The sequence below is a fragment of the Pleurodeles waltl genome, chromosome 11 (assembly GCF_031143425.1).
Source record: "Pleurodeles waltl isolate 20211129_DDA chromosome 11, aPleWal1.hap1.20221129, whole genome shotgun sequence".
NCBI classification, from domain to species: domain Eukaryota; kingdom Metazoa; phylum Chordata; class Amphibia; order Caudata; family Salamandridae; genus Pleurodeles; species Pleurodeles waltl.
Genome location: NC_090450.1, coordinates 895532237 through 895544367, shown reverse-complemented (window position 1 = coordinate 895544367; position 12131 = coordinate 895532237). Strand labels below are relative to the sequence as shown.

The 12131-nt window shown below is 44.1% G+C and overlaps 1 protein-coding gene across 2 annotated transcripts in view; it reads left to right on the top strand.

The window, feature by feature from the left end:
• Positions 1-12131, top strand: part of RPH3A (rabphilin 3A) — a 756965-nt gene that overhangs the window by 738853 nt on the left and 5981 nt on the right. The gene's annotated exons all lie outside the window — the stretch shown is intronic.

The following is a 12131-nucleotide window of genomic DNA, read 5'->3' as shown; positions in this document are numbered from 1 at the left end:
TAATTTCGCATTCATTTGTGCCCTTCTATCATCTGTGCGATCTAAAAAGCTTATTTCTACTGCAGAGAGGGAGCAGGTAAGGTTTTCCCTATGAGCGTGAGCCGTTTCAAAAGGTTGCATTGGCTCGAAAAATTCCCTCATAATTTTAGCATCCCAATCTTTAGCAATCTGGCTAAACTGCGTGATTATAGGAATATATGCAAAGGTAACATCATAATTAGAGTAAAAATACTGTATGTTGGTTTGACCATAAAATCTAGAAGTTACTATACTACATGTAATCCCATATGTAAGAGGCATGTGGTGATAAGTCACCCCTTCCGTTACCGATGTCGGTATCTGTGTACACACATAACAATCTTTCGCATCCATAGTCTCAACATATTCTGTTAGCAAGCGATAGAAAACATTATATGAAAGTTCCTTCTTATCATGCAAGTGTCTCTCATCTAATTCTAGTCTTTTCAGTGCAGTTAGTTCAGTGACAGTAACAGGAGCAAAAGTAGAAGCATCAATTTTCTCATTCTCACCCTTACCACGCATTCCAAGCACTATTGCCATTATTATTAGTATACATGCAACTATCAAGCCTATACACACATATTTACAATATTTCACTCTACTGTTTTGTGTCATGATCTGTATAGAATCAGAGAGCTAGAAGCACTTATAAAGGAAACGATTTAGCAATTCAGTTACAAAGCTGAACGAGCGCAATGTTCACACAGTCTCTTCAGGAGCCAAGTCACTTATCGGTTAGCAGCATTTGTCTCAATTCGGCAATAACTCAGTCCTTTTTTCGGCAATAACTCAGTCTTTTTTTTTTTTTTTTTTTTTCAAAGTTCAATAACTCAGTTTCCTTTTTTTTTTTTTTTTTTCTTTCAAAGTTCAATAACTCACTCTCTCTTTTTTTTTTTTTTTTTTCAGTTGGCAACGTTGTCTCAAATCAAGTTTAATAGTCAATCAGGTTATCAAAGTCTTATCAAGTTAGCAAATGTCTCATCCGGTTTAGCAATGTCTCAGCTGGTTGTATCACGTTAGATTATAGCAAGCAATGTCTTTTACCAGCTTTTCAATCAACAGTGTCCATAAAACTTTTCTTTTCTATTGGTATCTCTTCTTCTTCGTTCTCGAGGCTAAGAGATACAAATTCGTCAGTCCAATCGTCATGCACTACATATGCCCATTCTGGACCGGAATATCTCCTGTTTGGTATCCTTTTCCTTTTCAGTTTTGCATCTCTCTTTGATTCTGCCTCACTGGTACTTTCCTCTTTGGCCAAGTCTTTTCCTTCACTGGATGTTGGTACCACGACACACTTCCTTTCTTTTCTCTTTCACTCTTGGCCCTTCACTGTCGTTCAACGTTTCTCCAGTTCTTACTTTTACTGGTGATATACTTTGTTTTCTCTTTGCACTGTGTCCACTTGATGGACCTGCGATCTCTTCTGAGGAAGTTTGAACAGTTTCGTTCTGTTCTGCCTTGTCCCCTTCTTCTGGGGAGTCAATCACGTTTTCCTTTTCTTTTTCTGTACCGTCTGCTTCTGGGAAAGCCCTCCTCTGATCAGGCTCTCCTGCTTCTTCACCTCTTTCGAGCCCTTTGTCACCGTTACTTTCTTCGGGCTCTTTGTCACTTTCAGCTGCTTCAGGCTCTTTGTCACCCTCAGCTGCTTCAGGCTCTTTGTCACCCTCAGCTGCTTCGTCACTGTCTGAGGTTTCTCCTTGGTCTTCCCCAAGTGAATCGGTTGCTTCGTCCTCAGAGAATATTTCTCTCTCGTCTATTTCTGCCTGTTCGCTTCTAGTTCTGTTTTGCTCTGTCTCAGCGTTCGGCACTTTGTTATCAGGTACTGGCAGTTTCAGCGCTTCAACTTCCTCATCGGTGGGACACAACACTTTCTTTGTGTGACTGGCGTGAATCCAGTTGGGAACTCCTGCACACTTCACAGCGGTAGTGGTCGTCAGGATCACTTGGAAAGGGCCTTTCCAACGGGGTTCCAGACACGACTTCCTCACGTGCTTCTTTATCACGACCCAGTCACCTGCTTTCAGTGTGTGTCCTGGACCTTGGATCGGTGGCAAGGTGGTTGCTTCCACCTGGTGAGAGAAAGAGCGAACCACGTCAGCCAGACCTTTGCAGTAGTCTAACACCATATCATCTGTAATATTCAAAAGCGCGTTTGCGGGAACTGCAGGAAGTCTCATGGCCCTGCCCATGAGAATTTTGTGCGGGGACAATCCAGTTTTTCTGTCAGGGGTGTTTCTCATTGACATTAACACCAAAGGCAATGCGTCAGGCCATTTCAAATTTGTCGATGCACATATTTTCGCCATTCTTGATTTCAGTGTACCATTCATTTGCTCCACCAGTCCTGATGCTTCAGGGCGATAGCTACAATGCAGTTTTTGCTCAATGTTCAGCGCTGCGCAAAGTAACTTTATCACCTCGTTATTGAAGTGACTTCCCCTATCTGATTCTAAAGAGATCGGGAATCCGAAACGTGGTATTAACTCCCTCAACAATAGTTTTGCAACTGTAAGGCTGTCATTTCTACGTGTGGGGTATGCTTCAATCCAGTGACTAAAAATGCACACAATCACCAACACATACTTTAGACCTCCATGCACAGGCATCTCAATAAAGTCCATCTGCATTCTACTGAACGGGCCTCCTGCCCTACCAATGTGGCTCATGTTCACAACTGTTCCCTTTCCTGGGTTCATCTGCTGACAAGTGACACAACGGTGGCAAACTGCTTCTGCAACTTGACGGAATCTGGGGTTAAACCAATCAGTTTTGAACAATCTTATCATGGCATCTCTCCCTAGGTGAGCCTGCCCATGATAGAACCGCGCTAGCTGCGATAAGAGACAATTTGGTAAAACAAATTTTCCCTCATTTGAAACCAATAACTCATTTGGTCTCTTTGTGCATTGTGATTTAATCCAGGAAGCTTTTTCATCCTCCCTGACGCTATTCTGTAATGCTTTCAGTTCATCCATTGTATCTACGACTTTCAAGGCAAATGCTTCAGCTGGTTCAAGCTCTGGCTCATTTATCGAATTCCATTCATCCCTGAGCAGTATACAGTTCAAGGCACAAAATCTTGCGACTTGATCCGCATACGCATTTCCCAAGGAAACATAGTCCTGTCCTTTTGTATGAGCACCACACTTTACCACTGCAATTTCGGCTGGCATTTGAATGGCGTGTAACAATTCCCTTATTCTCTCCCCGTTTTTCACTGGGGACCCTGAAGAGGTCAGGAACCCTCTCTGTGACCATAGTTGCCCAAAGTCGTGCACAATTCCAAACCCGTACTGACTATCAGTGTAAATGGTAACCTTCATCAATGCAGACAGTTGACATGCTCTTGTAAGGGCTACAAGTTCTGCTACTTGTGCGGAATATACTCCTTGAAGCCAGGACGCTTCCAAGACACCTGTTACAGTACATACAGCATATCCTGCTTTCAATATTCCTAATGCATCTCTTAAACATGACCCATCAACAAAAACAATTTGGTCATTCTCATCAAGGTTGGTATCCTTAATATCAGGTCGGGGTTTTGTGCAAAATTCAGTCACCTGAAGGCAGTCATGCTCGACGTCTTCAGCGTTCTCAATTTCAGCATTTTCACCGGGAAGCAAGGTTGCTGGATTCAACGTAGTGCACCTTTTCAGCTTCACGTTCGGTGAGCCCAGAATTATTGTCTCATACCTTGTGAGTCTTGCTCCAGTCATGTGTTGCGTTCGGGAGCGGGTCAAAAGTATCTCATCTGAGTGAGGGACCATGACTGTTAATGGGTGTCCCATCACTATTCCTTCACTCTGAGTGAGGCTGATACCAACTGCTGCTACGGCGCGCAAACACCCAGGCAGTGCTGCTGCGACCGGATCCAAAGTAGCTGAAAAATATGCTACTGGTCTGTTTACGCCCCCATGGGCTTGGGTCAAGACAGACAAAGAACATGCATCACGTTCATGACAAAACAATGTGAAAGGCTTTGTGTAATCAGGCATACCTAAAGCTGGAGCCCTACACATGCATTCTTTCAATTCAATAAAAGCATCCATCTCATCTCCTTTCAGCTCAATTTCATCCAATGCATCCTTCTGGGTCAGTTTCAGTAAAGGCTTTGCTAGAGTTGAGAAGTTGGGAATCCACTGGCGACAGTAGCTCACCATCCCCAAAAACTTCCTGACCTCCCTCCTCGTCTTTGGTGGGCTCATTTGAAGTACACTTGTTATTCTTTCCTTCATTATTCTCCGTGACCCTTTCTCTATTTGATGACCCAAGTATTTCACTTTCTTCTGACAGAACTGCAACTTTGAAGGAGACACCTTGTGTCCATTCCTTCCCAAGTGGTTCAGTAGGGCAATGGTGTCGGCTGTGCAGCCACTTTCTGTCTTAGATGCAATCAGTAAGTCATCAATGTACTGTACTAGTATTGACTCGAAGGGCAATTCTAACGCTTCCAAGTCTTTCTTTAGAATCTGATTGAAAATTGACGGTGACTCAGAAAACCCTTGAGGAATTCGACACCAACTGTAAACTCTGTCTAAGAATTTGAAACAAAAGAGAAATTGGCTGTCCTCATGAAGAGGCACCGAAAAGAATGCTTGTGACAAATCGATGACTGAGAACCACTCGGTATCGCAAGGGACTTGAAACATTATCACAGCTGGATTCGGTACTACAGGGCAGCATTTGACTATGATGTCATTTATTTTCCTCAAGTCCTGCACGATTCGGACCTTTCCACTTGGCTTTATTAGTCCCATGATTGGTGAATTACATGGACTGCTTAACACTTCTTTCAGTACTCCCTGTTTTACAAACTCATCAATCAGTTGGGCGACCTTCATGAGGGTGTCTTATGCCATGTGATATTGCGGGGTCTGGGGAAAGGTTACATTGGGTTTTACTGTCACTTTCACTGGTTCCACTCCTTTCACCAATCCCACCTCTTTTCCTGTCATATCCCACACTTCCTTTCCGACCGTTTCCCGTAATTCAGCTTGAATATCTTCTTCAGTTATCATCGGAAGAAGGTTAATCAGAGGGTATTTTCCATCGTCAATTTCCATCTCGTCCCCTTCTACACTGTCCTCTTCTTCCCCATCACTGCTCGTCTGAATTCTAATTCCATCGTACGAACACATGATCGAACATCCCAATTTGCACAATAGGTCTCTCCCTAACAGTGCTATCGGGCTTGAGTCACATACCACAAAATTATGTAACCCTTGATAGTTACCAATTCTGACTGGTACTGGATCTGTGATTGGGTTTGTCAGGTACCTGTTTGCTACTCCCACCACTTGAACTGTTCTCCCTGAGAGGGGCAAATTTGGTACTTCAATGCTCCTAACAGTTGAACGTGTGGCTCCTGTGTCAACCAAGAATGAAACACGATGACCCATAACTCTTCCCTCCACATACGGACCCTTTTGATCAACTTCCAAGGATGCTGCAAGCACACAATTTCCCTCCTCATCTGAACTTTCACTCTCCCATCCATCGTTTATTCCATTCTCACTGTGTAATGGGAACTGTTGTACTGTGCCATTCGTACTCATCACCTGACTCGAGACCTGTGGAGGAACCATCACTTGCTGCTGACTCATTGGTGCCAAGGGTATTTGCATTTGCTGATTAGGTACCATTGGTAACTGCTGTTGCATTGGCTGCATTTGCCTCATCTGCATACGGGGCATCTGCATCTGCTGCGGTTGCATGGGCTGTAATCCCTGCAGCTGATTTATGGTCTGAAAATTTGGGTTTTGACCTCTCATTTTCGGTCCCCTCATTGTCTGGAATGCATTGACATCATTGTTTTGCTGACCAACACCTGCACCTTCCTGCACCATCATCGGGCACTCGCGTTTCCAATGTCCGACGATTCCGCACACGTGACACGGCATCACCCTTTTCATTGCCTGCACACCATTCGGAATCACAACAGTGTTCAAATCCGGACCATTACTCCCAAAGCCTCCTCTGCCTCTGCCTCTCGCCTGTGGCTGAAACACCATATTTCCCTGCGGCTGCGGCTGCGGTATCTGCTGTTGAAACCCTTGCAATCCTTGCAAACCTGTCTGAGCTGCTTTAAGTTGCATCATCATCACTTTCTCTTTCAACCTTTTCTGTTTCACTTCAATTTCGTCACTACAGTATTTCGCATAATTCAACACCTCATCAATAGGTTTCGATTGCCAACAAATCAAATGCGTCTTTATCATCTGACTTATCTCTGGTCTCAGCCCTTCCACAAATCTAAACACAAAATGAAGCATGTCCTTCGCCTCTATTGTTTCCGTACCACTGTAGTTCTTGAACGCCTTCAACAACCTCTCATAGTAACCATGAATCGACTCTTTAGCCTCTTGGGCAGTTCGATCAATCTTCTGCCAATCCACATTTTTCGCGGCAACCTTCGTCTTCAAATGCTCAATCACCTTATAGTACAAGCTCATCACCATAGGTGACGGTGCACCCGTATCCCTGTCTCTCTCTGGTTCACTTGTCGGCCAACCTACAGCCCTTTTGCATTCTTCCCACAAATCTGCCGGAACCACAATCTCAAAGAGGGTGTTCAGGTCTTCCCAAAGACATTTTGCAAGCTTCACAAACCTATCAGTCTGTTGATACCATTCAATCGGTTTCTCTCTCAGTTTGGGAAAATCATCCGTAAAAGACTGAATGTCGCTTCTGTGCCACGGTACATGTATTAATTTTCCCCCTGCTGTCTCCCTCATTGGTAACATGGCTATCGCATCACTTCTCTGTGGTCTTTTCTCGTTGTGCTCTGGGACACTGTCTTTCTTCTTTTCCTTTTTCTTTGCCCACCTGCTTTCCAATTTGTCTAAGCACCTCCACACTTGTGCACTCTGCAGCAATTCTCTAAGGTGCGTTTTCATGCCTGCTGACCTCATATGTTCAAAATCTGTGGTCCCGAAATCCAATCTATAGCTCCTGCTCAAGTGTTTTGTCTTGTCTATCTCAACCCCGTTTTTGTCAGCTATTTCTTGCAACCTTCTGTGTAGCTTGTTCACTTCTCTCGTAATCCTGGGACATAGATACCTCAGCTCTTCTTCCGAATAGGACTCTAACCTATTCACACCCATAGTCCCTTCCACCAACTCTTCTGCTTCCATGTTCAACCTTACCCTATTCAGGTAGTCTTCTCCCTTCCCACTGGCTGGGCTTTGTGTGGAATTCAGACTGTTGAACCATTGTGTCAGCTGTTGCGCATTCAACCCCATCAGTGTAGCATTCACATCGACTGCCATTGACGGTTGCGGCAACTTTTCAGTGTTCAATGATAGCGGTATCATCAGTGGGGGACTCGACCTCACCACTGTTGACTGAGCACATATGGGACTAAACTCCATCAAGGACCCAGATCCAGTTGGCTGAGCCACTATCGGAGTTGTCTCTGGAGTGTTTTCTATGCACCTCCTTTCTATCCCATTCTGCACCATTACTCCTTGACCGCTCACCCCTGAGTTAGGCTGACTGTACAAAGGTACCGGTGGACCTACAGTAATGGGTAGGGATATCGCATCTGGGTTCTGTCCATTTCCCAGGTTCTGAGGCATGTTCATTCCCACACTATGGGTCATCATTGCCGGCATGCCCGTCTGACTCCCCGTCATCTGAGCATGTGCGTTTCCCCCATGCATCTGCTTTTGAGGCATCAAAAACTGGGTTGATTCAGCTTGTGCCAATGTTGGGTGGCGACCATTCTGTACTCCCATTACGGTTGGATCTAAAATCATTCCCGTACTGTTGTCACTGCTGTAGTACCTTGGGACCTGCGGCTGATAATTTTCTGCTGTTTTCAATATAGGCACATCTGGATATATTCTCCTAACCTGCGGTATCTGCGGGGTGAACAGTAGGCTCGGGTCTTTAGATCCCGATGGCGTTTCTGAATTTGAAGTTTCATTATTCTGTACCGGTGCCGGAGGGGCAGAACTGGTACTTGGACCTTGTCCACTCTCTGCATAAGGTGGTGGACGGACGTTCAGCAATTGCATGATGAACTCCTCATCCTCTGACTCGTCTTCCTCTCTATCTTTGGAACACCTCCTGTTTGTCTTACAGGTAGCTTTCTTGCCTGTCGCCTCTTCTTCCTTAGCAATTGCGGGAAACAATTTTATCCCCTGCAATACATCTGACCTCCACACCTTCTGTGCATTATCCCACCTAGCGTCCGCTAGTGTCTTTTCTACCTTCCTTATCCTGGTCTCGAACTTCTTTTGCTGTTGCTGTCTAGCTATTAGTTCCCAAATCGCTAGAGCCTCAAACTGTGCTGGCCTTGGAGGTACCTTCATGTCGTACATCGCGAATCTCAAATTCTCTAGGATCCTTATATTGAATGTCCCATGGATCGGGAACGCTACGCTCCCATGTTTCTCTGTCAACTTGTGCCATTGCTTTAGCCAAAGGCACAGAGCTACCCCTTTTTCCTCCATTACAATGTAAGCTGGTGTACCTTCGGGTGGTGTCTCCTCTCCTACACTCGCTTTAATGTAAGACTCCCCCTTCATCGCACTCTTTAATGCTTTAAAAAATTTCATTTTCTCGTCTTTTATTTCACAAAGTTTGTAATCAATAAGTGACTTTAATTCCCGGAATACTCTTCGCTTGCCTTTCCCCTTCCAATCGAGCCCCACGGACTGCGTCCAATCCGTGCGCGACCCTTCTCTGCAACCAACCTATCCCCGCACGGCTCCTAGTGACGTCACACTCACACACACTGCGGCTGACAAAGCCTCGCGGCTAGTCCTCCTTCACTCAGCTCCTCTCGTAACAACTTCTAGCATGTATCGCGAGCAACCAAATAATAATAAAACAGATCTGTCGGTTTACTACAGGAAGGGTAACACAATCGCTTCAGGACCTTAGGGATTTTTCACTAGCCTCGGCAGTTATTCCATCTTTCTCTGTCCCCACTTTCGCAAGCAAATCTGACCCGCAGACTCTGCTCTCAACTTGTCAATGATCTATTCTAGTGCACTTAGAATTTGTCAAAGCCCGAAGTCGAAGTTTCTTTCACTCCCTTAACACACGTACCGACTCGTTGACCACGCCCGGTCAACCTATTAAACCGACCAGACCACAACATAAAACAAGTGTCTCATACACTTTTCAACATACTCCGGAGTCTCTTGACCTCGCAGGGCCCGTCTCAACAACAACAACCACGTGGACCTTTTTCTGCACAAAGCGCCACATACACATGAAGTTCGACGACTTCCCTACTCTCACACTCGGAGTCGCACCTCCGCTATTTTCTATGAAGTTCAACGACTTCTCTACTCCTACACTCGGAGTCGCACCTCCGCTATTCTCTAAAATCCTCGCAACCTTTTCACACAATCTGCGGCAATAAGCTGTGCAAGCGCAAAATCCTAACTTCACTCATACCATCACTAGTACCGCCAACCTCACACCTCCATTCTCTCCATTCGCAAGCTCCGAGATCCCGGGATAGTCGCGGGGGACTTAGCCCATCATCATTCTCTCAATCTGTTTTACCCAAGAAAAATCTAATTCAACCACCATATACTTCTCGAGCAGGATCCCAAAGGGCGTAACCGTTAATTCAACACCATGTACTTTAAGAGTGAGGGGTCCAAAAGGGCGAAACCATTAATTCAACACCATGTACTTCTCGACTGAGGGGTCCCAAAGGGCGTAACCGTCCTCTGCTACCATCTACTGATAGAGCGTTCCGACCTAATAAATTACCTGTGTTGGGACGCTCATGGGTCGATGAATCTTTTGACCAAGTGGGGCCTCTCTTCACTCTTGAATAATCAATTTAACCAAATCAATAATCAATACCGAACATAAGCAATGCCCTGATCAACATAACACTTCACAATTAATCCAGAATACATTTCGGCGAAACCATGACCTTTCGGTCATGAATAATCACACCAGTTTATGCAAAGTTAATGAATTTATTTCCCTATATTAACAAAGCTAGCACAATATAGATGTGTCTCAACACCAAATGATATATGTAAATGAACATTAATAGCTGTCCATAACGACGGAAAAGATGCAATCTATGCAGCATTTGAATAACAATGCATTCGATAATAGCAACGCAAACCACTAAAACTATAATCTGTAATGGGCTAATTGCATACATTGGTCAGCATAACAAGGTCTCAAATTGCATCGTGCAACAAATGAATCCTCATCTAACCTCAAATTAGCATCTGCATGTGGGGTTTCATGCAAAAACAATTTAGCAACATTAATTTGGAAAACTCCTAACTAGGGCTCTTATCAAAAATCAGCAGTTGGTTACCTAAAAGAAACACAATGCAATTGTACATTTTCCTTTCATATTTACCAAATTCAATCAGCATTCAAGGAAGTCTTCGTCTCACAGGTACCGGTTTCGATCAGCATGGGTACCAGTTTCGATCAGCATGGGACGGGGCAAAGGGGCAGGGTGGACGGGGCAATTGCCTCACAGCGGCAAGGTAAAAGACAACTATTACTTCATGCAAAGGGACGAATCAAAGTTAAAGTCTCTAGGGCGAGAATTACTCAAAGTCTCTTTCTCTCGATTAGAGAAAGCATCAAAGTCTCTCAAAATGGCGTCGCAGCAAAATGGGCCATAATAGCTGCAATGTCCTGCAAAATGGCGGGTAATGGCTGGTAAAGTTCGTAATGCGCTGGTAATGGCAATAATGTCCGTAATGGGCTGCTTTCTTCTTGTGCACCTGGTTTAAATAGACAACAGTTCAAATCCAGTAGGGTCTTCCATTGGAGGGTTCATAGGTTGGCTTCAAATTGTCCAATCAAAAACAACAATTTACAAGCTTCTACCTAGGCGTACATTATCCTTGGAGTCGGGAACGTAAGTTGCAACATATTTTACCAATTAACTCACTTTCAGAGCGTCCATTGTCTGCACCTGCAGATTGACCTTGGAGCAAAGAAGAAGATGCCAGGATGGCACGAAACCTTAAAGATAAGCATGTGAACCGATCTCACTGGAAAAGTACAGCTTCAAGCAAGAATTCACGTTTTATTAGCACATTGGAAAAATACGAGCATCTAAACCGTGAGACATGGCAACTAGGCCAAAGCCTCCACTAAAGTTATGCTAAGCTAAAACATTTCTAACAAGCAAATCATGTCACACGTTTACGATTATGTCAAACTAGTACGATTCTAATACATCACGTTATATAAAGCACGCTTATAAATGTTGGCAAACTACTCTGAGGGCACATTTGTCCCCGTACAATCTTATTTAGTTCGGCTAAAGTCACACTTGATTATTGCAGTACTACGTTTAAGCGCTAATAAATGTAAAACCTTCATTTCAGCGTCATCACCACATTTTTATTTACAAATTAAGCACTGGAGTCACCTTTTAATGTGTTGCAAGCCCCCTCCCCCAAGTCATCATGCCCAGCATCTGCATAGCTCCATGCAACGTCTGTTGAACATCAAAAACAAAAATGATTCACCTCCTCAATGAATCATGAACCTGTCACCCGCAAAGTAGGAGGTCCCTGTCTATTCTGCCTTTGAACCCAGACCATGAGTTGGTATGCCTACTAGTGACCCAGTGCCTTCCCGGGTATTTGCACACTCTTTAAATTTAATGATGTAACATTCCACCAACCCTCAAGACTTCTAAATTTCTAAACGGAAAACTCTTAAAAGACTGCTCTTCAGTCTTTCACTGCCCCCTTATACATTACCTCGTCACCTATTCACAGCTGAACTGCTTCACCTATTCACAGCTGAACTGCTTCATCATAGTAGCAACATGCACAATTGAAATGAGAGACACACTCTCACAATATCTCAATAGACTATATTTCACCAAAATTTGATGTATCACCTTAGACATTACAAAACACCCCTTGTTCATCAGTCACTATTCCATCACTGCCCATACCACTGATTTTGTAAGACTTATATATCTGCCTATCCTTTAGTTCTTGCACCAAAACAATAATGTGCTATCATTCTGCATGCCTTTCTCAATTTACCTGCTAACTCACTATTCTTCTCATTCGTGTTGATGTATCTATCTAGATGGATTCACCCAATTCCATTTATATTCTTGAGGTTCATGCCCTCAC